Source organism: Brienomyrus brachyistius, unplaced genomic scaffold (assembly GCF_023856365.1).
Source record: "Brienomyrus brachyistius isolate T26 unplaced genomic scaffold, BBRACH_0.4 scaffold87, whole genome shotgun sequence".
Lineage (NCBI taxonomy): Eukaryota > Metazoa > Chordata > Actinopteri > Osteoglossiformes > Mormyridae > Brienomyrus > Brienomyrus brachyistius.
Genome location: NW_026042362.1, coordinates 135588 through 158554, shown reverse-complemented (window position 1 = coordinate 158554; position 22967 = coordinate 135588). Strand labels below are relative to the sequence as shown.

The 22967-nt window shown below is 44.0% G+C and overlaps 1 long non-coding RNA gene across 3 annotated transcripts; it reads left to right on the top strand.

Annotated features, from left to right (window-relative positions):
- The first annotated feature begins 8411 nt into the window (after positions 1-8411).
- LOC125727138 (uncharacterized) lies at positions 8412-9879 on the top strand. 3 transcript variants are annotated; one of them, XR_007388560.1, is made up of 4 exons: positions 8412-8524; positions 8759-8875; positions 9227-9460; positions 9578-9879. It is a non-coding gene; the product is annotated as an uncharacterized LOC125727138 (long non-coding RNA). The 3 variants fall into 3 exon arrangements; XR_007388562.1 differs by having other exon boundaries at positions 8759-8992; positions 9344-9460; XR_007388561.1 differs by lacking the exons at positions 8412-8524; positions 8759-8875 and adding an exon at positions 9011-9109.
- Positions 9880-22967: the final 13088 nt, after the last annotated feature.

The window sequence follows — 22967 nt, the reverse complement described above, 5'->3', positions numbered from 1 at the left end:
TTGATGCTTCCATGTCCCATTCTCGCCAGTGTGGGGAAGCAATAAAAAAGGCCAATAGGATGTTGGGGTATATCTCCAGGTGTGTGGAGTTTAAGTCAAGGGAGGTAATGCTAAGATTATACAATTCCTTGGTGAGACCTCACCTAGAATATTGTGTGCAGGTTTGGTCACCATATCTTAAAAAGGACATTGTGGCCTTAGAAAATGTGCAGCGTAGGGCCACAAAAATGATTCCTGGTCTTAGAGGAATGTCATACGAGGAACGGTTACTTGAGCTAAATCTGTTCAGTCTCAAGCAAAGGAGACTGAGGGGGGACATGATCCAGGTATATAAGATTCTAACAGGTTTGGATGCTGTTCAACCAAATAGTTACTTCAGCATTAGTTTAAATACACGAACTCGTGGCCATAGGTGGAAATTAGCGGGAGAACATTTCAAGCTGGATTTAAGGAAGCACTTCTTTACACAGCGTGTAGTCAGAGTATGGAATAGCCTTCCTGATAATGTAGTGCAAGCTGAATCCTTGGGTTCCTTTAAATCAGAGCTAGATAAGATTTTAACGACTCTGAGCTATTAGTTTAGTTCTCCCCAAGCGAGCTTGATGGGCCGAATGGCCTCCTCTCGTTTGTATAGTTCTTATGTTCTTATGTTCTTATGTATAATGACAGACAGACAATATGTAAATCAATTTTGAAATCAGCCTATGGCTGGGCAATATTGTACAATAGTAAAGTTTTTTTCATAGGAAATGATATTGATAATTATCACGATATAATTTTATTCTACATTTTTACTTAAAATTCACATAATTGCGTTTAAAAAGGCAACGTGAAAATTGAGAAACGTGGAAATTGAATTGACTGCAAACTTAAATCTAAATTTAATAAATTATATATATGATATTTGAATGATGTGTGAATGTGCCCTGCGATGGGCTGGCCCCCCATCCTGGGTTGTTCCCTGCCTCGTGCCCATTGCTTCCGGGATAGGCTCCGGACCCCCCGCAATCCAGTAGGATAAGTGATTTGGAAAATGGATGGATGGATGGATGGATATATATGATATTTGATGTATACACAGGCCTATAGAGGACTCAGACGTCAATCCCTCGCACAGGCCTATAGAGGACTCAGATGTCGGTCCCTCACACGGGCCTATAGAGGACTCAGACGTCAGCCCCCCACACAGGCCTATAGAGGACTCAGACGTCGGCCCCCCACACAGGCCTATAGAGGACTCAGATGTCGGCCTCTCACACAGGCCTATAGAGGACTCAGACGTCAGCCCCCCACACAGGCCTATAGAGGACTCAGACGTCGGCCCCTCACACGGGCCTATAGAGGACTCAGACGTCGGCCCCCCACACAGGCCTATAGAGGACTCAGATGTCGGCCTCTCACACAGGCCTATAGAGGACTCAGACGTCAGCCCCCCACACAGGCCTATAGAGGACTCAGACGTCGGCCCCTCACACAGGCCTATAGAGGACTCAGACTTCAGCCCCTCGCACAGGCCTATAAAGGACTCAGACGTCAGCCCCTCACACAGGCCTATAGAGGACTCAGACTTCAGCCCCTCACACAGGCCTATAGAGGACTCAGACGTCAGCCCCTCACACAGGTCTATAGAGGACTCAGACGTCAGCCCCCCACACAGGCCTATAGAGGACTCAGACGTCGGTCCCCTCACACAGGCCTATAGAGGACTCAGACGTCAGCCCCTCACACAGGTCTATAGAGGACTCAGACGTCAGCCCCCCACACAGGCCTATAGAGGACTCAGACGTCAGCCCCCCACACAGGCCTATAGAGGACTCAGACGTCAGCCCCTCACACAGGTCTATAGAGGACTCAGACGTCAGCCCCCCACACAGGCCTATAGAGGACTCAGACTTCAGCACCTCACACAGGCCTATAGAGGACTCAGACGTCAGCCCCTCACACAGGTCTATAGAGGACTCAGACGTCAGCCCCTCACACAGGCCTATAGAGGACTCAGACGTCAGCCCCCCACACAGGCCTATAGAGGACTCAGACGTCAGCCCCCCACACAGGCCTATAGAGGACTCAGATGTCATTCCGCTGGATGCATTAGAGAACCAGAGCGTACCTCTGGCAGATACGTGGTGGCTGTGTGGTCAGGAGGGAGGATTGAGGCCTCCTCTCCCCAATAATTGTCGAGGCCTCTGCACTAGGGGGATGTTAGCTAGCCAGGTGGATATTGACAAACAGCCCTCTAGGTCCCACAGGTTTGTTACGAGCTGCGAAGATGATCCCAGTGTGTATATAGATGCCATATGCCAGCCGAGGGGCATTCCAGAGAAATATAAGGTGAGAAGTGAGATAGCTGCAGGGTTTGAATCAATATTAATTTGGCCTACTGTTAACAAAAATGTGGAATGGAAAAATTATTTGTACTATAATCAGCAGAGGTTTACCAACTATACTCAGGAGGCACTCGAATCTCTGGGGGAGCAGCTTCAGGCCACCAGTCTGATGGCATGACAGAACAGGGTGGCCCTGGATTGGCTCCTGGCAGAAAAAGGGGGAGTGTGTGTGCTGTTCGGGGATCAGTGCTGTACATTTATTCCCAATAATACAGCCCTGGATGTTTCATTTACTGAGGGTATGAGAAAGTTGCAGGGGTTACAGGATGAGATGGCGAGAAATTCGGGACAACATGACGGGTTGTTTGACTGGTGCTATAATATGTGGGGTAGTTGGCAGTAAGCCCTTATGAAAGCACTCTGCGTGCGTGCTGTGTTCATTCTTGCTTTGCTACTAATCTTTTGTTGTGTACTTCCTCTTGTTCGCTCCCTAGTGGGAAGAGCGCTGTCTCAGCAGGCGACTATAGCTGCAATGTTTAGAGTGGTGGGAGGACGGTTTGGAGCGGCAACCTCCTGGACCAACACGGAAACGGATGGCGACATAGACACCTTGGATACGCTCCTGCCCATAGCTGAAGTTCGGCCGTACCGCCTGTGAATACTCCATGTTGGAAACGCTGCAGCCTGCCTGCCGCCCACGACACCTGGGACTTTCCTGCTCATGACAGAGTGCCTGTTATAGTAATCTACAGTGTTATCAGTTAACCTTTCAGTTATCTTTGCATTAGCCGTATATGTTTATGTAATGAGCTTGTGGTAGGTGATGTACTCCTGGTAGATTATGTATTCCTGATAATATATGCAATGTATCCTGGGGAGTTCATTGCTGTTGGTTGATTCTGAGTGTTGATAGTTTGTGAGCCATGTCAGCCATGGACCCCGAAGGGGGGCCGCGCCTGTGGCGGGCTGGGAGTGGAATTTCCCTAGATCTTAGGGTTTTAGCCCTCCCTCCTAGGCTGGATGGACAGAATTGTGTGTGGGACTCTTTAGAATCCCAAAGGGGGGAAATATATGGGATATTATTTAGCACTATACAATGTAGAATATAATCATTACGGTATTATTAAAAAGCATGCCAAATACCCGTGATGTAATCATTATAATGTAATCAACACAATGTAATCAATTGAGTATGTATTTGCACCTTGTATTAGCCTCAAATGTTCTGTTAGCTACTTTATGTTAGCCCTGAATGCATGAATATCCACCTTTATTAGTGTTATGCCTTATCATTATGTTGAAGGACAAATATATTATCAACCCTCTAATTAGACAATGTGCAACAGGCTCACCAAAAGTTCACGGCTGAGCATTTTTAAAAAACCAAGTGGAGATGGTCGCACCACCATTACGTTCGGCTGAGGGACCAAACAGTAAAAGAATTGATGGACAAACTTATCACCTAGGGGTGTGGATTGATGTAAAAAACAATGATTGTGAATGGTTGAAGGAATGATGATGCTTAAGTGACGAGATATTGTTAAATGATAAGAACTTGTATAAAAATAGGTATAAAACAGTACTGGACACACTTTAAGTGTCCGGCCTTGGTTGTAACTTAATTGTTGCAATAAAGACTGAATTTGGATCTACACCAGCGGCTTCTGACTTCTGATTTAGCAGGGAATGAAAAACCACAAAACTAACATTTTGCCTTTTTCCCCATCTGTAACTGTTATTATGTTATTATCATTTAGAACTGAATATCCATACTCCCTTTTAATCTCATGCATCTTTTTTATCATTCCCCAGACTTTACTAATGTCAGTTTCCCGTCCTACTGAATTACAGAAGGACCTCCAAAACTCCCTCTTTGCTCATTTAACTACCCTCCTTACGTTAGCCTGCAACTTTTTGTACTCAATCAAATTCTGAAAGTTGTGAGTACTTTTTAACATTGTAAAAGCTTTGTTCCGAGACTTAACTGCAGTATCACATTCCTTTGTTTACTATGAGATCTTTGGTTAGTCTGCTTTGCTGCCTCTAGAATTACTGCATCATGGTTAGATTTCTTTTGTCCGACATAAAGCCGGCCCTGCAAAACGTCACCTAACGTCACCAAGTCACATGGTACAAAAACCTACAAGACGATCGTGACAGATCGTGCAGCACGTGCAGAGAGCAAGTAAGATCGTGCAGCACCTTTCAGCCGGCATAACTGTAAATGTCGCTACTATGTGCCCCTGGCTTATTTTGTAAATGTCTCGTAAATGTTCTTGTTTGTTTTGTTAATCTTAATGGTCACTGGTCAGCTATTACTTCTGTTGTAATTTAAAGCTTCAATAACAAAAATAATAAAAAAACCTCTCAGCCGGCTGCACAAACTGGAACTGCCTCCGTGACACAACTTTGCCCTTATTGGCTGAACAATTTTAGTCACACGCATGACGTTTGTATCTCTGGAAGTTCCGATACGTTATCTGCTATTTCTCCCGAAAAGCCTGTAAAGAAGTAAAGTTTCAATAAATGCTCTAATAGTACACATAAGTTAGTCATTTATTTATTGTTAGTTACTGTAATGTTGCGCTGGTTTATGTGTTTAATCGTCTAGTCTGTGAAGAAGGCATTCAAGTAAGAATTGCATTGTATTCTGTGCATGACAATAAAAACTTTGAATCCTTGAAATAAATGTATTTGATCTTTTTCCTGGCAGCTATCTTTTCACTGCTAGCACTTTGGATCAGGAGTTGGTTATTGTAGAAGAGGTAATGTGCATGCAGGTGATATTTTTATAGATGTATCTACACCCTTTTGGAAGTGCGGCCATCTCAGTCAGGTCTCGCACTACGAGGAGTAGAAGTTGTCTAGTTTGGCTGCTGTCAATTTATATTACAAGTGTATATTACAGTTTCTATTATTATATTACACTCCTGCAGCCGCCGGCAGATGGCGCTCCCCCTCACGTCAGCTGCAGTCAGACCTAAGTGAAGTCGAACGCACCCAACGCATTCCCAATTATCAAAAAAACCCACTAATTGAATGGGTCGCGTAATTATCGCTATGAATTCTGGGAGTCTGTGCAACTTCAAGACCGCAGCTCTCGTGTTACTTATAACAAGGAAGGAACATTATTCTATATTTTTAATGGCGACCGAATGATTGATTGATATAATGTAGTGTTTCATTCTATATCCTGTTTTGATAAGATATCGACATTTCGTAAACATTCGATATACAGTTAAACCATAATTGGTCCGTCTTGTTTCTTTGTCACCCAGATACTTCACAACTGTGTTGTGAGCGGATTTTCAGCGCTTATATGTTTTTAAACTTATCTTAAAATTTTGTGGTACTTCTACGTTTCTGCGCTTTTGTAAATGTAGATCGTATGTTTTGTCATTTGATTAAAGCGTTTGAAGACTTTGCAGCGCGCTGACACCAATCGGCCACCGTAGCTTAGCAACCGAATCATAACAATTCTTTTCCGTTTAGAGTTTTCATTTGAACATTTAAAGCAGCTCAGACTTGCAGTTTATCAGCAAGAGAGAAGACGCGAAAGATGTCCATCGTGAAAACCACCGTGAATCTCCAGAGGATTGACTGGCTGCTGCCGAATGGTGCAGTCAGTGTGCGGATCGCCCCGGAATACATCCCCGGTCCAGTTGGCCGAGGTAAGGATGGCAAAATGATGCCCAGACTAACTCAGCACTTAAAGAGTTAAAGTCAGAATATGCTTGACTAGTCTTCTTGAATCTTCTGTTCTATTATCTTGTTTTAGAAGTACATGTCTAAATAATAAAGTAGTTCACCTTTAGCTTTAATATACGGGAGTCTTTTTGCATGTCTACTGCATTATATAATGAAATCAGTAAAATATGTGGCTGTGCTGTGTTTAAACATCAGAGAAAATCATCATGAAGTGGTAAAGTAACAGCTGAATATGTCCTAATATACGAAAATAAGACAGGGTCTTATATTAATTTTTGCTCCAAATGACGCGTTACGGCTTATATTAAGGTAGTATTTTCCCAAGTATAACATGCTACAGTATATTTACCGGTATTCATGAAAAAAATCCACATTTATTCAAACACAGACATCATGTCATCTTCTAACAGTATCTTTCCATGTAAACAATTTGACGGTGAATTTATTCATGAACAAAATTCTGCTGTATACTACATATGTTTATTCAAATATAGTCGTAATGTCATGTTCTTCTGGAACATCATCGTAAATCTCCAAGTTCCAAATTCCGTCCTGAATATCTCGCAACTCAATTTCCTGTAGAACCAGTGTCCCCAATCTCTCATGTTTAGCAATAACTCTGTCCTTAAATGAGCGCCTCTTGTCCATGTAGCCTTCTCGTAGTATAACCGCATCTCATTCTAGTTACCGTACAATCCATGGGACAATAACTAGGGCTTATATTACGGGCTTCTTGAAAAATCATGTTAGGGCTTATTTGCTGGGAAACGCGGTAGAAATCAGAAAAAGCATGAATCTTAGTTTGGTACCTTGAGAGTGAATAAATAATGCAACTTATGGAAAGTGTAAGATATGTAAAGGATTTGACTTAATAGTCAGTTGTTGATGCCAGCATTTGGATTGAGTGGGCTGCTATATTTGATGCACATGAACCTTTCCAGTGTTGTTTTTCGCTGTTGTTCTGCGTATCAGGGAATCTGTGCACAAACTGGCTTGTTTTTATAGGTCAGGTTCCCCTGCTGAAACACAGACGGCCCAAGTCAAGACCAGCGCATAAGTTTCCCAAGCATGTGTTTCCTGTATCCAATAAAGACGGCAGAATTTTTCTTAGTGTGCAATACCGACTGCCAAGTGTGATATCTGTGATGGTTGTGATGTAGTGTTGTTGTACAGTGACATAATGTTTCATTTAAATTAAATATGCTGTCCCCTGTCTTTATAATCCCAAAGGACAAACCAGTTCCAGTGATGCTGGCCGTCGGAAGAAGTGCCGCACCAGGCCGCCGGCAGCCAGCTCCCTGACCACGTCTGCCTCTTCTGGATCTGCTGCCATCCCGGTGGTAACCAGCAGGGGTCAGCAGGGCACAGGCCGCCGTAGAAATACGGCGGGAGGCCGGTCAGGGCGAAGAAGGAGGTATGACCAACAGAAGGGGTTAGAGCCTAAGCCCAGCTCACCAACCTTCTCCTCCTCTTCATTTTTATTTCCGTCTTCAGCCCCCTCCCCTTTTGTTTCATCCCCATTTCTTTTTATGGGCTCCTCTGTTTTATCGCCACACTTAGTCACACCTGTAAGCCCAGCTCCACATCCATATTCAGCTCCAGGCCTGGTTCATCTGACCCCTCTGCTTCAGGCTCCAGCACAGGCTGTAGCCGCCTCATCTCACCTGGAAAAATTCTATTGGTTGTATAACTATTATGTAACCAAGTACTCTAAAATGACCTATGACGCCAAGTGCTTTACTGAGTACTGGTGTCAGGAGTTTTGGAACAGACATTTAAATGAAATTAACTTAGCGAAACAGGGGAAGAATGAGGATAATGAGGGTACTCATTCAACCAAGAGGCGTAGGATTGATGAAGATGAGTTCATCTTTCCTATTGATGCACTGGAGCAGCTAAGTACCATGCCCAGGGCTCAGGAGATGGGTGTGGAGATGGGCTATCAGTCAGATGCACATAGCTACATTTCCCTGTAGATTCATCACATAATTACACGAGAGTTGTCATACATACTTAGGATAAGATAAAATTAGGATATGTTACCATGTAGTTCTATAACATAAGGTACTATAGGATAAGATTAAGATAGGATAAGGTTAAGATAGTCTTAACTTGTATGCCATTTTATGTTTTACAAAGACATGATAAATTACCATAAGTTTAGGATAAGATTATATAAGATAGGATTGCATAGCATAAGATAAGAAAGATAGGATAAGATAACATAGAATAAAATTAAGATAGGATAGGTTATGGTAAGCTTAAGATTGTACAACATAGGATTAGATTAATTATAAATAAAGCAGTCCTCCTTAGAGGGGGGGTGGTGGAGGGAATATTTAAGAAATAAAAATAGAATTAATTAAGATAAGGTTAAGATAAGATTGTACAACATAGGATTAGATTAATTATAAATAAAGCAGTCCTCCTTAGAGGGGGGGTGGTGGAGGGAATATTTAAGAAATAAAAATAGGATCAGTTAACATAAGGTAAAGATAAGATTGTACAACATAGGATTAGATTAATTATAAATAAAGCAGTCCTCCTTAGAGGGGGGGTGGTGGAGGGAATATTTAAGAAATAAAAATAGAATTAAGTAAGATAAGGTTAAGATAAGCTTGTATAACATAGGATTAGATTAATTGTAAATAAAGCAGTCCTCCTTAGAGGGGGGGTGGTGGAGGGAATATTTAAGAAATAAAAATAGGATTAGTTAACATAAGGTTAAGATAAGATTGTATAACATAGGATTAGATTAATTATAAATAAAGCAGTCCTCCTTAGAGGGGGGGTGGTGGAGGGAATATTTAAGAAATAAAAATAGGATCAGTTAACATAAGGTTAAGATAAGATTGTATAACATAGGATTAGATTAATTGTAAATAAAGCAGTCCTCCTTAGAGGGGGGGTGGTGGAGGGAATATTTAAGAAATAAAAATAGGATCAGTTAACATAAGGTTAAGATTAGATTGTATAACATAGGATTAGATTAATTATAAATAAAGCAGTCCTCCTTAGAGGGGGGGTGGTGGAGGGAATATTTAAGAAATAAAAATAGGATCAGTTAACATAAGGTTAAGATAAGATTGTATAACATAGGATTAGATTAATTGTAAATAAAGCAGTCCTCCTTAGAGGGGGGGTGGTGGAGGGAATATTTAAGAAATAAAAATAGGATTAGTTAACATAAGGTTAAGATAAGATTGTATAACATAGGATTAGATTAATTATAAATAAAGCAGTCCTCCTTAGAGGGGGGGTGGTGGAGGGAATATTTAAGAAATAAAAATAGGATCAGTTAACATAAGGTTAAGATAAGATTGTATAACATAGGATTAGATTAATTGTAAATAAAGCAGTCCTCCTTAGAGGGGGGGTGGTGGAGGGAATATTTAAGAAATAAAAATAGGATCAGTTAACATAAGGTTAAGATTAGATTGTATAACATAGGATTAGATTAATTATAAATAAAGCAGTCCTCCTTAGAGGGGGGGTGGTGGAGGGAATATTTAAGAAATAAAAATAGGATCAGTTAACATAAGGTTAAGATAAGATTGTATAACATAGGATTAGATTAATTGTAAATAAAGCAGTCCTCCTTAGAGGGGGGGTGGTGGAGGGAATATTTAAGAAATAAAAATAGGATCAGTTAACATAAGGTTAAGATTAGATTGTATAACATAGGGCTACAGTGAAGAAATCAAAAATTTCAAGGCAGCATGAAGGTAACGCACAATCAGGGATGTGCAATTTCTGAGGCATGTATTCAAAAAAAGTATTTTAATTGTGTTTTATGATTCATATTTGACTTAGTTCATGAAATAAAATGTTTTTTTCTACAGACTTTGATCAGTGTTTTTGTAATTTGTAAAATACGAGAAATACTGTATGCATGGTAATGTCAGGTGTGCAAAATGTTTGTGCTAACAAAGGACACAGAGCCCCTAGAAGGGCACAGAGCCAGGCTGAGCACCGCAGCGCTATCCAGCCCATGGCTGCCGATGGTCACATTCCACCAGAACCCCCCAACACTAACTCCCCAGGGAACTTCCAAGCAGCAGAGCAGATTCCAACAACCGAGGATCAAAGGAAAAGAAAAGATACTGGCAGGAAGAAGATGATCTTGTGGCCAAAGGTTAAAAATGTAGAAGTTTGGAGAACAAATGTGTTACAAATGAAATATTATTTGAAATGTGCTACAGCTTAATCATTCTATCATACATCTATCCATCCATTTTCCAAACCGCTAATCCTACTGGGTCACGGGGGGTCCGGAGCCTATCCCGGAAGCAATGGGCACAAGGCAGGGAACAACCCAGGATGGGAGGGCCAGCCCATCGCAGGGCACACTCACACACCATTCACACCTACAGGCAATTTTTTAGCAACTCCAATTAGCCTCAGCATGTTTTTGGACTGTGGGGGGAAACCGGCGTACCCGGAGGAAACCCCACGACGACATGGGGAGAACATGCAAACTCCACACACATGTAACCCAGGCGGAGACTCGAACCTGGGTCCCAGAGGTGTGAGGCAACAGTGCTAACCACTGCACCACCATGTCGGCCCAAAAATTTAAACAAATTCATTTTAAAAAACTTTAATCTCAGAGCCAATTGCCATTTGCCCACAAATATTTAAATTATTATTGTTTATGATTATAAATGCCGAATACATTCCTGGAGCCTTCGATTTAGCATACACAGTGCCCTCTACAGGATTCTGTCGAAACAGCATCTCTCAACCTCGTTCACAAGATTTGTGTCTTTTTCACAAAACGTTTTTCTTTGTAAATCCCAAAATCTTCCTATAAATGTATGTATGAATGCTTCTCATCTTTTTCAGTCACACGAAGCCTTTATGAATGAGCTCCCCGATTAATCTGTTTACATGAAAACATCTTAATTGCGTTAAGGCATGTAAACGTAGCCACCTAACGAAAGGTAACCACGTGACTTAGCAGACTGCATGTTCCTCATCTCCTCTGTATGGACCATAGAGCTGTGTGTCGGAGAGTCTGACAACACGCTACGTTTCAAGATACAGGCATTACAATTCAGTGCGCTGCTCTATTTTGCCAACACATGGCATATAGAGAGCACACCACCAAATGGATGAAATCTGAGTAAAAACATTTGATTTTTAACGCAATCAGAATAAAGGGGTCTGCATTTATCACTGTCCCTGTAACAATCCAGCATCGTAGCACGAGAGCTATTTCGGATTCAGCCAACGAATAACGTTGCTAGTCAGCAGCCTTGTGCAAGCTACTGAAAATTACTAATTACCAATTACTGCATATAAAAGTAATTATAATAAGGGTGGGATTCGACCGTGTGTCTGCCTGGGGGGTCGCCGGCCAGGATCGCCAGCAGTTTGGACGTGTGGTTGGTGTGGCAACGCGCTGCATCAGCGTCTGCTCCCTCTGCCTGACCTGCCCTGTATAATAACATAATCAAGGAAAATAACAGTGGGCTAAAGGTTGCATAGTGATCACATTAACATCGCGTCGATGTTGAAATACATGGTGCAAACAAAAGTAGTGGAATTACACTGACGAGTTACTACCAACACTGCTAGGCAGCTAGGTTTGCTAATGCTAACGTTAGCAGCGCACCCATATGCTACTTCCTCTCGCAAGATAAGGCAGCGTTACTGTCACTGTGTAAATACAATGAGATCTCTTTGGAGCAAGCCTGTCGATACCATGTTAAGTGTAAAACCACAAGTAAAATACCTAGAAAAATAATAGAAATATAGATAGTGCTGAACCATGGTGAACAGTGGAGTCATAACAGAGGCTGTGCGTTGTGTTCAGTCACCTTTCACTGTAAATCACACATGGGTTCACAATCTTTTGTGTCTGCTCTGAATCCCTCAGGGCTGGAGTGAAAACTCCATTCACACTAACATGGTGCCAAGGGGTATTGGGTAGTCATGATTCTATCCTTTTTGGATGCAATTTGTTTTACTGATTTAAATAAGTTTTAAAAAATTTCAAAATATAAGGATAGCTCATTGTATCCAAAGGGATGTGCCAAGCTTGCAGTGTTGATGTGCTGCCACCTTCTGGGAAAATGATGAACTGATTTTCAGATTAAGAACATGTATGGTTTTCTGGTATCATTTGAGAACCGTTCATGCTGCGAACCTATGCTTATGGGTTAGGGTTAAGCTTGGGTCTAGAGCTCAGGGTACTTCCAGGCTTGGAGGCCAAGGGTAAGGTCTCTCTTTCCCCATGTAAGCATTTAATGATGATCCAGCACCAGGGCTTGGGTAAGTCACCACGAGTTGGGAGCCTCATTCCCCAGGTAAAGGATGAACGATGTCCATCCAGCCCAGGGATTCTGGTGAACCTCTCCTTACGCTGGAAGCCTCCTCCCTCAGGTAAGGGTTTAAGAATCTCGCGGTACTTCCATTGAGCCTTGGGGTTCTGGAGAAAAATCCCAGGGCCATCCAACTGTAGCAGTGTGGAATTTTGCGGGTAGGACTTGTTGATTATTTCCAGTAAGTGTGTGTGGGGACCCCTAGTGTGTGGAGGCGTCATTGGCGTTTCCCGGTCCGGTAACTCCCCTTCCGCACCGCAGTGGTCTGCCGTGGTACGCTGGCATGCTGGCTGAGGTTCACACTTATTCTGTGTCTTGGTGGGAGGTTTTGCTGTTTTAATTAGCGTTAATCCTCTGCTTGATTTAAATGGCTAATGGTAATATTTTATATTGCAGTGTTTCTCTTGTGTCTGTGTTGCAGCTCCAGTGGTTGCAAGTTATTCTGGTGACTAGGCCTATAGCTACTTGTCAGTTGCTTTACTTGATGTGTTTTAATTGTAGTTACGGTTGTTGCCAGGATTACAGTTTCAGTTGCTCGTCAGCTTCAGTTTATGCCTCTTCCAGCAGATTTGTCAGACAATAATAGTTTGAACCAGCACTGTGGCTGCTGTGTTTCCTACGTCAGTTTTTCTTTTCCGTCAGTCTTGTCTTGTCCTCGGTCGGTCCGATGTCGCCCAACAACTGCTGCTTGAAGCTCCTGATCCTCGGTGGGACATCGGCGATGTGCTGGGAGCCTTGGAACGCGCTAAGGATCGTCGCACCTTTTCCTGCATTTGGAGCTGTTTCATTCCCTAGTTCTGCGACTTAACAGACTTTGGGCCGCCCTTTCTTTCTGTTTGGGACTGATACAGAGGGACAGCCTGTATTCTGCTACTCATTGTTTGCACTCTTCATAGTTTTCAACACTCAGATTCTTGGTTAGATTGGGGTATTTTCTGGGAGACTGTGAGCAGTGGCTGCCTCGATTGATCTGGCTGACTAAGATTTGATTGGTCTGGGGTGGTGGTGTTCACACTTTCACCTTGTGCAGTATATTTGTGTGGGGATCAGTGTGGTGGAGCACAGGTGTGTGTGTGCGTGTGTGTGTGTATGTGTGTGTGTGTGTTAGTTTAAGGGACTCTATTCCCCATTTTGATCAACTTCCCCGGACACCTGTCTCCTGCTTGAGTTTAGTCAGCCAGTGGCCAAAGGCTGGTTGCTGGTTTATTTTTTAAGGTTGTTGATGCTAAAGCGCTTGTCTTGTTTCTTTGTTTTATATTTTCAACAAACTGTTAGTAGTACAAACACATCTCTATAGCTCCATTCGGTAAATGAACTTGTGTGCTCTTATTTTAGAGTAATTTTTCCTGTGGTGAAATTCCCCAGGTGGTGTAGTCGTGTCCTTGTACTACTGACCGCTCTCTGCCACAAACACTTTACTCTAAACCTAAGCCTAATCCTAACCCTAACCATAGCCCTAAACGTCATGTCCTGCCACCTCCCTGACGTGGCTCTAATAAGCCATGCCTGCTGCTCGTTGGTCTCGCGTCTCGTTCCATCCCTCATGTTAAACACTCCCAGCTACTTCCAGTCTGTTCCCTTGTTATTCCTGTATAAGTGCTTCCTGGCCCTGTGTTCCCCATTGATGTGGTGCCCTCCATGTTGCTCGTTCCCTAGCCTCCCATCTTGATCCCAGTAAATCCCAGTTTATTGTCTGACAACACCTGCTCCCAGAGTCGTTCATCCTGGCACCCAACAGAATGACGGAACTCGACCAGTAGATTCCCCAGGTCCCTACAGCCGATCACTGCTGCTTGTGTCAAGCATACCTAATGTCGCTGGTTCAGGCCGCAGTACAGCTTTCCCCAGAGAGAATGGCCCATCTCTGACGGATGGCATAGCCGCCCTCTCCCCGCACTCCCAAGTGGAGGGTGTGACAGCTATAGCGGAGATCCTCAGGGCCCTCTGGAATGGAGTGAGTGTGCTGAACCCCGCAGAGGTGGGGTGCTCTGGAGAAAAGGAGCCCGCCGTCTCCATGTCGTTTGCCGTAGGGCGACCTGCGTCCTCATTGTCACTTGAAGTCTGACAACATGATGCTTCTCTGGGATTTACTGTGATCCCCCTGTTCGCCAAAACATGCTCCCCAAAGCTCTCCAGCACAGAAGAACAGGCTTCACTCCTAGTTCTATGGTTGTCAGAGTGCTGGACCACAGTAGAGGTCGGACTTTGCTTCAACATGGTTTTATTGGAAGTCTGCACACAATACAGATGTTTCCTACCATCCTTCGTTCCAATTAAATGTGGAAACGTTTTGTCAGCTGGCTGGACAAGACCCTACTGCCTCTTTTAATAGTACACATAGTAGTGAGCAGTGGTGACGTAATGGTTAGGGACTCGTGATTGAAAGACACTGCATCTACAGCATCTGGCCCAGGAGAGCCAGCCGTTGCAGTCGTTACATCCGCACTTAAGGCTCCCGGCCCAGAGAGAGAGGCTCAGGCCGCACCCACAGTGTCCAACACAGGTGAGGCCTTGGTTGCCTCTAGGCTTCTCATAGAATCTGACACGGTTCCCTGGTAACCAGCCGACACCTGCCACACTGCTCCATAATGTCAGGCCAGCATCCACCTCTCTGTCCCCTGATGCCTGGCCAGCACCCACCTCAATGTCCCCAGACTTCCAGCCGGTGCCCACCTCATCTCCTGACGGCCTACTGGTGCCCACTTTCTATCCTGACGTCCCATGGGCACATGCCTGCAGGCTGCCACCAGCCCAGAGAAGATGGATCCAGAGGATGTCCTGCTGGGTCCTGCTACGTGGGTCCCTCCTTCATCCCAGACTCCAGTTACTCTGGTCCCAGTTTCTGGGGTGGTCACCAGTATCAACAGGAGTCCAAGAAAGCGGCAGGCAGAATGTCTGTCTCCCAGAGAGGGTTTGCCAGTCTCTGCTCTTGCCCTGTATGTCCCTTGTCATCTTCCTGTTCCTGTCCTGTTGTCTCCTTGCTGCCCTACTGCTCTGCGGTTCCTCACTTGTTCACCACTTTCAGCAACAGTATCTGCTATGTACTAGAACTGTAATCATATGTGAGTGAGTCTGTCTGCTTTGAAGGAGCAGAGATCCCAGCTCCTTACTGTAGGTACAGGGCATAGAAATGGGTAAATCCTGTAAGGTAACATTCTTACAGTCAGCATAGATTCCAACACAGTTCTGGAATATGAAGTTCATAGTCAGTCATCATTTTGTAGCATTAAAATGTAACTTTTAAATAAATCCTAACAGTATGTGTGATTGTGGGGGGTGTGGGGTCTCGGGGTGTAACCTCTGTCTCTGGGTTTGTTTCCTGTCCCTCCTGCTGTATGTGTGAAGTCTGCATGTTCTTCCAATGTGGGCTTTCTCCTCCTACTTTGGAGAACATGAAACTGCGATCAGCCGATTGGAATCTCTAAGCTGCCCTTAGTGTGAGTCTGTATGTGTGAGTTTGTGCTCTGCTATAAACTAGTATCCTGTCCATTGTGTCCCCTGCCCTGTGCCACCTGGGACAGGCTCCAGGCTGCCCAACCCCCTGTACAGGATAAGCAGTAATGCAGGACGGCTCCACACTGTTCCAAAGAAATGGCGCTCCAGCTCCCTTCAGGACTTCAGACCAGCTGCTCTCACTTCACACCTCCAGGCTTGTGGGTGTGGTTCCCACTCCTAGTTCTGCATGTACAGCTTGCATGTTCTCCCCGTGTTCCTGTGGGTTTCCACAGTTTTCCTCATGCTGTCCAAGATCATGCAGTTTGGTGAATTAGTGTCTCTTGATTGTCCTCAGCATGTGAGTGAGTGATGGACCCTGTGATGGACTGGCATCCCATCCAGGGTGTCTCTGCCTTGTGCCCTGTGCTTCCTGTGATGTGTGTGTCCCATAACCCTGTACTGGATAAGCGGTTATTGGAATTAGTTGGTATGGGGCGCTGTTTGTAAAGGTAGCAAACATTTTTGTACTTGCCACTTTTTCAACATTTAGTGCAATTTTCTGACTTTTAGCTAGAAGTCAATGGTGTTGTGGATCATCAGGTTTTTTTGCTGTGTAAATTATGTTCGAAATTGTTTATCATATGTAAATATAAATGGTTTGTCTATATATAAATATTAAATGTAAATGTAAATATAAATATAAATGTTAAATATAAATGTAGACTCTAAATGTTGAGAATGTATGCAAATTAGCCACGCCCATTTGTGTAAAATGGGCGGGTACCAATGAGATCGCAGGATAGGGCTGATGCGGGACAACATGGCGAATTCCGCTCTCTTAGAGGCCATAGAATGTGCAGTTTTGGCAGGTGTTCGCGCTGCGTTACATGGTATTGCTACACAGCCGGGAGCAACATCATGTACACCTTCCACTGTGACATCGGGAAGTTTTATAGTGGGTAATATTTGTGTGAGTTTATCCATGACAGTATGGTATTGGATCAGTGGGTAACGCCTCAGTGAGGTTATCCATGTCAATATGGTATTACATCAGTGGGTAATGCTTGTGGGAGGATATCCATGTCAGTATGGTATTAGATCAGTTAGTAATGCTTCTGGGAGGTTATCCATGACAGTATGGTATTAGATCAGTGGGTAATGCTTCTGGGAGGTTATCCATGACAGTATGGTATTAGATCAGTAGGTAATGCTTGTGGGAGGTTATCCATGACATTATGGTATTAGATCAGTGGGTAATGCCTGAGTGAGGTTATAGATGTCAGTATGGTATTAGATCAGTGGGTAATGCTTGTGGGAGTTTATCCATGGCAGTATGTTATTGGATCAGTGGGTAATGCTTCTGGGAGGTTATCCATGATAGTATGGTATTGAATCAGTGGGTAACACCTGAGTGAGGTTATCCATGTCAGTATGGTATTAGATCAGTGGGTAATGCTTATGGAAGGTTATCCATGACAATATGGTATTGGATCAGTGGGTAATATTTGTGTGAGTTTATCCATGAACGTATGGTATTGGATCAGTGAGTAATGCTTGTGGGAGGTTATCCATGACAGTATGGTTTTAGATCAGTGGGTAATGCTTGTGGGAGGTTATCCATGACTGTATGGTATTAGATTAGTGGGTAATGCTTGTGGGAGGTTATCCATGACAGTATGGTATTAGATCAGTGGGTAACGCTTGTGTGAGGTTATCGATGTCAGTATGGTATTAGATCAGTGGGTAATGCTTGTGGGAGGTTATCCATGTCAGAATGGTATTGGATCAGTGGGTAATGCTTGCGGGAAGTTATCCATGACTGTAGGGTATTGGATCAGTGTGTAACGCCTGAGTAAGGTTATCCATGTCAGTATGGTATTAGATCAGTGGGTAATGCTTGTGGGAGATTATCCATGACAGTATGTCATTGGATCAGTGGGTAATGCTTCTGGGAGGTTATCCATGACAGTATGGTATTGAATCAGTGGGTAACGCCTGAGTTAGGTTATCCATGTCAGTATGGTATTAGATCAGTGGGTAATGCTTCTGGGAGGTTATCCATGACAGTATGGTATTAGATCAGTGGGTAACTCTTGATGGAGGTCAGCCAGGACAGCATGTTGGTAGGTCAGGAGTGACGTTTGGGCCCTTCCATGTATTGACACTATTGTGCTGGAAGGGTTCGTGTCCCTCTGTGAGGTTAGCAGCTATGTTGTTGGGGGAGCTGCCCCTCTTTGGGTCTCCTAAGGCAAATTGTTCCTGGGTGAGCGGCCAGACAAAGTGTGAGTCACTAACACTAAGGATCATGATAAGGATCACTAAGGACCTTAGAGCTGAAACCAGGGAAGAACAACCTTCTTCTGTGACTCTACAGCCTGCAGAGAGACAGACAAAAACACTGATAAATAAGATCACATCACCAATACAATTATTACTTATAAGTAAATGTAACTACTTTCCTATTGACAATGTGTTTCCTTTCAATAAATACAGTTAACTGTGTGGAAAGAATACTCAGTAATACTGACCTCAGTATCCCCTGTTTACAGTCTGGAATACTCAGTAATACTGACCTCAGTATCCCCTGTTTACAGTCTGGAATAAGCAGTAATACTGACCTCAGTTTCTCCAGTTTACAGTGTGGAATACCCAGTAATACTGACCTCAGTTTCTCCAGTTTACAGTGTGGAATACCCAGTCCAGCAGAGAGCAGCTTCACTCCTGAATCCTGTAGGTCATTGTCACTCAGGTCCAGCTCTCTCAGATGTGAGTGGTTTGATCTGAGAGCTGAAGCCAGCGCCTCACAGCATTCCTCTGTGAGTTCACACCGGTTCACCTTTAGGAAAATGAAAGACTTCTAAGATTCAAGATTCTTTATTTGTCACATGCATAGTTATACAGGTACAACATCCAGTGAAATGTATCCTGAACCACTCTTTTGACTGTGCAACATTAGAATAATTTAATAATTAAAAACCACTTTTTGCATTGGTGCACTGTATATTATATCACAGTGAGCCATTACATTCATCACAGAAGAGATTCTTTTAAACAATGAATTTATTGTACAGCCTTTAAGAAGCACATTAACACTCATCTCACTTTTGACTGGAACATTGTATTTTGTTAAACTCAGCTTGTTAAATTTAAACTTGTTAAATTTAAAATTGCAACACATCCATCACTTTTCTTTTTCTATTAGCTGCTAACCAACACAGTGCTAACCATGACAGTTTGGTGTAAGATCAGCGGGTAATGCTTGAGGGAGGTTATCCATGACAGTATGGTATTGGATCAGTGGCTAACGCCTGAGTGAGGTTCTCTATGACAGTGTGGTGTAAGATCAGTGGGTAATGCTTGAGGGAGGTTATCCATGACAGTATGGTATTAGATCAGTGGGTAACGCCTGAGTGAGGTTCTCTATGACAGTGTGGTGTAAGATCAGTGGGTAATGCTTGAGGGAGGTTATCCATGACAGTATGGTATTAGATCAGTGGGTAACACTTGAGGGAGGTTATCCATGACAGTATGGTATTGGGTCAGTGGGTAACATTTGAGTGAGGTTATCCTTGATAGTGTGGTATTAGATCAGTGGGTAACGCTTGAGGGAGGTTATCTATGTCAGTATGGTATTAGATCAGTGGGTAACTCTTGAGGGAGGTCAGCCAGGACAGTATGTTGGTAGATCGGGGGTGACGTTTGGGCCCTTCCATTTATTGACACTATTGTGCTGGAAGGGTTCGTGTCCCTCTTTGAGGTTAGCAGCTATGTTGTCGGGGGAGCTGCCCCTGTTTGGGTCTCCCAAGGCAAATTGTTCCTGGGTGAGCGGCCAGAGAAAGTGTGAGTCACTAACACTAAGGATCATGTGACCCTGCCCACATTGGGGAGACCCTTCCCTGGAGCAGGTGAGCGCCTAATTTACATGGGCCCCCCCTCCTGTGTATCCACCATCTGCAGGGCGAGCCGTGGGGGTTGGGTGCAATGTGGATCAGGTGGCAGTGTATGCAGGGGCCTAGGCGGACCGATCATCGGCTACCAGTTCTGGTTCTAGGAACATGGAACGTAACCTCTCTGGTGGGAAAGGAACCTGAGCTGGTTGGGGAGGTAGAGAGATACCGACTACATATATGCACAGGTTGGGCTTGAGAGGGGCTGGACTCCCCTCTATTCCACTCTTGACTTGCCCCTGGTGAGAGGTGCTGGGCAGGTGTGGGTCTACTTATGTGCTGATTTTACACGGCCGCCATTTTGAATGGAAAGCGAGGCAGAGGAGGGAGTCACCCCAAGTGGAGCCTGTAAGTACAGTCACATAACAACGGCTTGGACCATAAACTTTGAGCTGGTGCCACATTTTACCATAAATGATGTTGAAAAATGGGCTGAGGAGGGATGTTGAATATCAAGAGCAGTTCTGTTAAAAGGATACAGCGACTGAATAGAGGGGAGCATTACTGATATTAAAGGTAAGCTAAGGATTTTGACAGGCGTAGCCTAAGTGTCAATGTAGTAGCTAATCAGCAAACATCAAAATATTCTTTGCAGCGTGAATAACTAACGTTAGTCATTAACAAGCATGATTTATTTTCTGAGTTTACAATTTTCTGAGACAACAAGCACTATTATCCTGAGATAGGCTGAAAACGCTGGATACATATTACTAAACATATATGGTACATTACAGAGTTAATCAATGGGGTATGAATATATTTTAGGTCCAAGCAGAGTCAGGTACTTCACCTCAAATGGATCATGGGTTTTCACATAGAAAATAAAAATCTTCAGCACCACTGTGAGGAATTATAGCAGGAGGCAGCTTGGTTATATGAAACATCCTCACTACTGTAAATCCATGATTCTGCAAAAGTGTGTTTTCTAAATTTGAACTTAGCTTCTAAGTGTCCCGGTTACAAGGAAATCAAGGGAAAGACAAACCTTGATCACATTCTCGTTTTTGATAAGATGTACATCCTGGTTCACAAGAATATGTCATACTAGCATCAACGAATTTTGTGGAATTCATCCCACCTCAGCCTCGTTTTCATTTTGAAAATGGTGACCTCTGCGAAATAAGCTAATAGCCCCCCAATTCAGTGCCAGAACGTTGGAGTTCACCCCAGTGAGCGAGAGGGTTACCTCCCGTCTCCTTCGAGTTGGGGGAGGGGGTCTGACTGTTTATGCGTATGCACCGAACACCAGCTCAGAGAACCTGGCCTGCTTGGAGACCTGAGAGGGGGGGCTGGGAGGTGCTCCCCATGGGGACTGCATTGTCCTGCTGGGAGACATTAACGCTGATGTGCGTAGCGACAGTGAAACCTGGAAGGGTGTGATTGGGAGGAACGGCCTGGCCGATCTGAATCCCTGTGCTGCCCACAGTGTGTCCATAACGAACAGCATGGTGGAACATAAGTGCTCCTGTGACCGGAGCACCCTGGGCCGCAGGTCGATGACCGATGGCCGTCTGATGGGACTGGCAGTTTGTCACTTTTAATATCTGTCCTTAAATGTTTCATGTTCTTCTAATTAAATTTTTTATTGTCATATTTAGTCGTACGATTTTACTTTGTGCATTAAGCATTTTATTTCTTATCATCTTTTCTGGAAATCACTTTGACTGACCTTCTTGTATGAAGATGTGCTATACAAATAAACTTGACTGAAACCGACATAAAATATTCATTCTCTACTCACTTCAGCTTCTCCAGTTTACAGCTGGGATCCTCCAGTACAGCAGAGAGCAGCTTCACTCCTGAGTCTCCTGGGTGATTGTAGCTCAGATCCAGCTTTCTAAGGTTTGACTTCAGAGCTGAAGTCAGGGAAGAACAGCCTCTCTGTGACTCTACAGCCTGACAGCCTATAGAAAGGAAACCACAAAATTTCAGACAAAATACAGGCAGCAGCGACCTGTCAAAACACCAGTGCTGACGTTGCCAGTGACTGGCCTGGACCCACCAGAGCAAACAGCCCTTCAGCACCCCCCCCCCCCCCCCCCCCCCCCACCCTTCCCCCATCCCAGGTCTCCCTGTTGCTGATAAAAAGCTGCCATTCGGGGGTAATATTCTGCACTTGGGTTTGCCTGAGTGCCTCTGTTCCTGCAGCTGCCACACACTGTTCACTGAAGCTCACCTTTTAGCGTCACTGACTGTAATAACAGACATAAATGATCAGCTTCTAAATTAGACCATCCAGTGAGCGCAAACCACTGCATCAAACAACTGGACTCTCTCATCCCAAGTCCTGCCAGAAGAAGAGCACTGAGGACAGAGAGGATGAGACCCTGGACTGATGTCAAGATCAAATGGTGTGACGTCATAGAAACCGCAAGATGCCCAGGGTCGAGCACAGAACCAACCGTGAGGAAGTGAGGAATGCCAACAGGAGGCGGTTGGTATTAGATCAGTGGGTAATGCTGGTAGAGTAACCAGTGCTCCCACCCACTCTTTATTTTCTACATCCTTTTTTGCCTGCTGTCGTGTCACAGAGACACAGAGTTTGGCCAAAACACACTGATGCTCTTCTGACTGTACATTAAGTCGCTCAGTCCCCACAAGCCGTAGTGAGGAATTGTCTCTACGAAAAATGACCCTTTTCACAGAGACCCCTCTGTGTTGTCCTGTGTGTGTGACGCAGCTCCTGACCCCCTGCCCAGTCAGCATGATCCCCAGTCCCCATTTATCCCCAGTTGTCACTTTGCGAGGCTGCAGAAGTCCTGCCATTTCCTGCAGACTTCAATCCCAGATCACTGCTGGCCACAGTAGCCTTTCATCCTGGCAGAGATTTCCCTCCATTGTTTTCTCCACATCCTTCATTAGAAGGAGATGTGAACATCCCCAGCAACTACTGCAGGCCTGTCTGGCTTTAAATTACGCAAATTATAGAGATAAGTTAATTGCAAAAAACTTTATGGATGGAACAGTATTTTCAGAAATTCTGTTTGAGAGCCCTTAGCACATGAACATTTTAAAGCCTGTGGTCCACACAGATCTGTACAGTACAGTGAGAGCTGATTATAGGAGAGATTCATCTCTCATAGCTGACAGACGGCTGATGTGACACAGAATTGTGGCCATGCAGCAGATTTCTAAAATAATAGAGTATTTTATTTGATGTAATTCCAAGGAAATGTGATTTAGCTTCTTCTAAGGGACTGTGAATAGTCCAGCGCATGCATTTA